The 6,064-nt window shown below is 36.4% G+C and overlaps 1 non-coding gene across 1 annotated transcript; it reads right to left on the reverse strand.

Annotated features, from left to right (window-relative positions):
• Nucleotides 1–4,512: 4,512 nt before the first annotated feature.
• On the reverse strand, nt 4,513–4,585 carry TRNAR-CCU. The gene has a single exon. It is a non-coding gene; the product is annotated as a tRNA-Arg (tRNA).
• Nucleotides 4,586–6,064: the final 1,479 nt, after the last annotated feature.

The raw sequence follows: 6,064 nt of genomic DNA on the forward strand, positions 1-6,064 counted from the left end.
ACATTATATACATGTTCTCAAGATAAACAACTAGTCCTCTTGTAAGAGGACTTGACAGCACCATTTGTGATATATAGTTTATCTTAACTTTACCTGGTAATCGAGGTGACCGCCTATGTTAGCCAGTAGGCTTTCTCCAGAGGAAAAGCACACTTCTCATATCTTTATGACAGGAGGTAGTTTTACAAATCGGAGCAAGGAACCCACTGAAGTTAAGATTCTTAGGAGGGGTACCACCCCTCTCCAGGTTTACATTTCAAAGACATGGCTCCCAGACATTCCCAGGTCAAAAAGCTGACAAAAGGCTTATCTAGTCTTCAAAAGGATTTATATACATTTCAAAGCAAGGAGAAAGCACTTATAGTTGCAAGTTTTATAAGATAAATGCTCTAAGAAAAAGGAGGGGAGGGAAATCTCTCCCTTTATTTTCAAAAGGGAGAAGTAAGCCTCTTATTTGTAATTTGTATTTGTCCTTTTATGACTCAGATTTTAACTACTGAAACAATGGAAGGAAATTTAAAGAAAAACATACACAAAAAGAGCCTATGAAGCAGAAAAAAGAGAAAGAAAAACATACATAAAAGAAAAAAAAGTATTTAGCTCTAAGAACAACTCAATTAAGATGGACTAGGAAATGATGTAATAAGGAAATACCCTAAACATGTATCAGAAATTTGCTATTTAACATATTTAAAGAGATGGTACAAACCTATAAAAAATCTAATTTTAAAATGTGTATCATTCAACACAATAAGAAATCCAAAAATTTTCAAAACCTAAAAGGCTAGTCAATCTTTCCTTTAATAAGTGAACTTAGTTAATATTAAAAAAAAATTAATTCATACCTGTTAGCCAAGAAGATCACTTGATTGATGAGAGGCAGGCAATCCATTCCAATCCAAAGCATTAGACCTTTCCTGTTGTTGTCCACCACTCTGCCCACCTGGCATTTCTTTCATTGAAGACGGACATTAAAAAATATTTTAAAGTAAGTAAAAAAAAATTAGTAAGTTAGATTCTAACTTGAGCATTATCCAACAGTTTTTTTGTTTTTTTTTAATTTTCAGAATTTTGTTTCAGGTCAATCCCAGGCCTAGAAATCAAGAGGCTAGATATGGTAGCAGTTGACATATTCAGGTTTTATTATTGGAATTTTCCTTTTTTAAATTAATAAAACAAGCTCAAATAGTGAATTTATACCTAAAGACTTCAGAGAATCAAACAAGAATATTATACGACTCAAAGGAGAAGCCAAAAAACAGTCACTTTCGTGAAGCAAAAATACTGTAATGGAGACCAAAATGGGTTCTTTTGGTAGTTTGTTTGTTTGTTTGTTTTTTTCCAAGTGGAGAGGAAGGGATAGACAAAGTGTCCTTCCACCACACAGACTTTATGTAGATGTCCACAATTTACAATATTTGTCAGGGTTCCTATAGAATCAGCCAATGTAGATGGTGTGGTCTAGACAATGAGCACTGTGTCTCTTTGAAGAACAAGCTTGTTCCTATGGTTTCTAAGATGCCATTGTAATTGAATGTAAAATCTATTTTTATAAAGAATAAAACAAAACATTTTTCTCTTATTTTAAACATGTTCAACATGTTTAAAATAGCTTTATACTTTTTTTTCAAGTGCAGGAGTTGCAAACTATGTCCAGTTCACAAGTCAAATCCAGTCTGTGACCTATTTTTGTAGTCTTCAAGTTGAGAATTTTTTTACATTTTGAAAGGGTTGTAAAAAATACACACACACACACACACACACACACACACACACTGCAACAGAGACCATGTGTGGTGCACAAAGTCTAAAGTATTTGCTATCTGGCTATCTAAAGAAACAGTTTGCTAATCCCTGCTTTTAGTGAATTGTCTTTTTTTGGAGGGGGAGTTGAAGGGGGAAGTTTATACCTTCAAAACAGAGCTAACATATTGCTCACTCTAAAATTTCTTTTTTTTTTTAAAGATGAAACCAGTTCCTTTTACTCTAAATATCTTCCTTCCTAACTTTGTGATTATTTTTTTATTACTAACTATATACTGGCATACTGTGTTCTCTTTTATACACATGAATGCACATATGTGTGTGCACTAGTATGCGTTCCCTGTGATAGGACTCATTAAATATGTGATATTGATGATTTTGTAGATAAAGATAAAACATGTTAACTAAAAGAGTCCTTCCACATGGGGATAAAGCAATTTGTTCTAAAATACTAAATGAGAGGTGTCCTGAGGTCCTTACAGAATCTGGTGTCACCAGCTAGACCCCAAGAACTGACCTTTACTGCCTACCTGCTTGTACTCACTAACCTTTGTCTTACATTTTTCCTTAAGCTCTTTTTTCTAGTTTACCTCTTAACTAAAGCAATGAAACCTGAAACCACCCCTCAGGCCATGGTGACTGCCCTGACAAGAACCCCCACTAGCCCAGACCACCCAGACAATCTGAGCTTAGCTCCTGACTCCAGTCTCCCCAGATGAACTGTGGAGTGACCCCTGGAATGACTGACAACTACCCTTACCTCACTATAACTCTAATATCTCACCCAAGAAGGAGCCTCATTTACACAACATACAACATACATATAGGTATGTTTCCCTAAGGCACAGGGGTGACCTTATGCTGGTCTTTACATACCATGAGAAGGCTTCCCTTATCTAAATATTCAACCTAACCCTAAACAAAAGGAATCCATTCACCCTCTCTCATGGAGTCATGGCTTTTTGGAAGCTATTCCCCATGATCTCCTTATTAGCCGCAAAGAAAACTTTGTGCAACGACTCACCTGGTACAGTTTCTGACTCACCAAGAAGTGAACTCACATCAGTTTGGTTACACTGGGAGTACTTGCAATGTAAAGAAGATTGGTATCTCACTTTCCTATCAGACATATCCAATTAAGCAAGCAGTCTTCCATCAGTCTTGCTCCTACAGGTACTGGATGTAGACAATGGCAAAGCAGTGATAGCCAAGCGGCCTGCCTTCTTGCCTGTTGCCAGAGCTATGCCAAATGCTTTCTAGTGGGTCAACTAAACCTCATGGGAAATAGCCATCCTAAATCTCTTACTAGTATTGTATTTGAGAGGTCTTGCTGGAGTGAATTTTTCTACTTCAGTAAACTGTGCACTTGGGAGAGCTCCTAAAGAAAATCCAAATATCTTGTGCATGCACCCCATAAAAGAGCCTGCATTTAGAAACCAGTCATACACCGGGCACCAGTGGTCCATTGCCAGAAAAGCAACATCAGGCAACACAAGGAGGACTCATCTTTTCCTGTCTCCCACTCCCAAATATAAGACAGTCATAGAACTATCGCATGCAAAAGGGAAGTGGGAGGAAATAGCCATGCTCTCACTCATGCTCAGTTGGTTGGACGTCTGACTCTTGATTTCGGCTTAGGTCATGATCTCAGGGTCGTGAGAACAAGCCCTGTATCGGGCTCCACACTGGGTGTGGAATCTGCTTGAGATTCTCTCTCCCTCTCTCTTTGCTCCCCCGACCACCCAACCCTTTCTCTCTGAAAAAAAAAAAAAAAAAAGAGAGAGAGAAAAGAGAAATACACTCATGCTATTTTTGTGTTTTTGTGTCTTTCTTTCTTTCTTTCTTCTTTCTTTCTTTCTATTCACATGTGTTTTTGTCTAGATCCATTTTTTTAAAGATCTTTAAGAGATTAGGTTTAATTTGGGGTGTATCTCCTTTGGGGAGGATTAAGTTTATGGAACATAATTTTTCTATCTCTTATTTGTAGAATAAAGGACAACAATGCCTCCAAACTGAAAAAAAGTGATACATTTACTCCCTTATCTGACACAAATATAGGCTGACATTATCAGATACTAATTTTCCATGACATAAAATGTGATTTTTTTCCCAATTGTACTGACTTCTGTATTCATTTGATTAACAATGAATGGCTTGTACATTGTCTTGGTTAAAACGGAATTCTCCTGACATTTGCCATAATTCAATTCTGTAGAGAAAAAAGGAGGAATAATGCCACCAGATAACTTTAGGCTTATTTAACAACCGACTGGGCTGAAAGAAGTACTTTCTTTTGTTTGGAGTTAGTGCAAATTTAGGAGCTTCACCCCTAGTACAGTGTCCACCCTATTAAACAGTACTCAAGGTGATTAAGATGTTCTTCCTCTACCTCTGTGAATGTCCTCATTCTTCCTCAAGTGAGTAACTTGACAAAGATCAGGGTCATTTTATGGACAGAGCTGGATATACTATGATATCCATGGACTTTAACATATTGGGAAGCATTGAATTGCAATCCAGACAGACCCATATTAAAAGTGAACTCATACTACTTTCAAATACCGGATGGAATTAGAGAAATAATTTACACTCTGCCACTCAGGGTAATCTCATCTGTTAACTAGGATAACTTTTATCCATAAGATTGTTATAATTGTTAAATTAGGTATTTATTGAAGACCTACTTCATTGTTTTTTAAAATATTTTTAAGTTTGTTTGTTTGTTTGTTTATTTTTTAGTAATCTCTCTACCCAACATGGGGCTCAAACTCACAACCCTGAGATCAGGAGTCACATGCTCTTCCAACTGAGCCAGCTAGGTACCCTGAGAACCTAGGCATGCCAGCTTTGACAGTGTGCTCCAGTCCTCATGTAGTTTACAGGCAAATAGGGAAAGAGACCATGTACAAGTAGGCAAACAGATACATATTTAAATTAAAAATTTAATAACACTGAGAATAAAATGTAAAGAGATGCTATAATAGATAAAAATGTAATAAGGTGTAGCATATTTTAATTTTGAGTATCTAGGAAGTGGAGTGGAATTTAGAGATCTAAAAATATAAGAAGTGGTCAACCATAGGGTCAAAAGGCAATGAGGCAGGAAAGAACTTGGCAACTGAGACACTCACAATTATTGGGATATAAAACATTCAGCCCAGTGCCAAGCATGTAGTAATAATTTAATAAGAGTAACTTCTGGTTTTCCCTATAAATATCTCATTGAACAATTAATTTGCCATTAGGTCTTTGTTATTCTTGAAATTTGATTTTGAATCTTCGTCTTATAGTAGTTGTGTGATTTTGTCCAAAAATCTGAAATGGTTGAAATAACTGCTCTCTGAACTTCATGGACAGAATGAACCTTGTCCCAAAGAGGTAGACATTCAAGTCAGAATAAACCATGCCTATGGGACTATAGAAATTCAAGTTATCCAATCCTGAGCCTCAGAACACAGTCAATTATGAGTTGTGGGAAGTGATGGGAATTGTTTTGGATGTTTTATATTAATTCCTTCAAGGCTAATACATAATAAAGACACATTTTCATTTTATGATGTGACACTCAGAATCACGAATTCTGTGTAAGGGAGGAATGTGTTTATGTGTGTATTTAAGGGCTATAATGGCCACTAACACACAAAAGCCCAGACTGATCAACAGTTGATAGTTCTCTTTGTTTCCTCAAGTATATCTTTTGCTTTAAAACTATCAGTTTAGTAGATTTCCTCTTTGTGTGTTGTGGGGATATATTCATTCCTTTCCATATTAACCTGTTAACTGAATTGACATAATCTTTGTGAGGGTTAAGTGGAGTCATTTTCATAGTGGGTACTCACAGAGACTGTCACAAGTTATGGATAAACAACTGAAAATTTAGCTGTGATGTTTAAACCTTGGATATGTTTAAAGCTGTGTGTATCTGTGAAATTAAAAATCAGGAAATGTTAGACTTTGGTCCTGAGTTTCTTCAGTTTTGGACCCTTAGTGACAAGGGCATCCATTAGGAAGCAGGATTGGAGAAAACTTGGCTGATATTCCCTTATTTTAGACACAGATTGATTTATAACAGAAAGCAAACTGGAAAACCATGGACCACCATGTAGACTGAGAAGTGGCCAATAAGTTATTTTCCACGTAGAGAAGACCAAGTTGAGGTCCAAACTCAGTCCAAGGTTCTTTTACTGAGACTGTAGGAGCAGCACAAGAAAGAACATATACTCTGGTCTTTTTCAATTCAATCCTGGGGTTTTTTCAATTTCAAAAGTGGGGGAGATTTTTTATTTCTAACTAATGTTGG

This window comes from Zalophus californianus, chromosome 8 (genome assembly GCF_009762305.2).
Source record: "Zalophus californianus isolate mZalCal1 chromosome 8, mZalCal1.pri.v2, whole genome shotgun sequence".
Classification (NCBI taxonomy): domain Eukaryota; kingdom Metazoa; phylum Chordata; class Mammalia; order Carnivora; family Otariidae; genus Zalophus; species Zalophus californianus.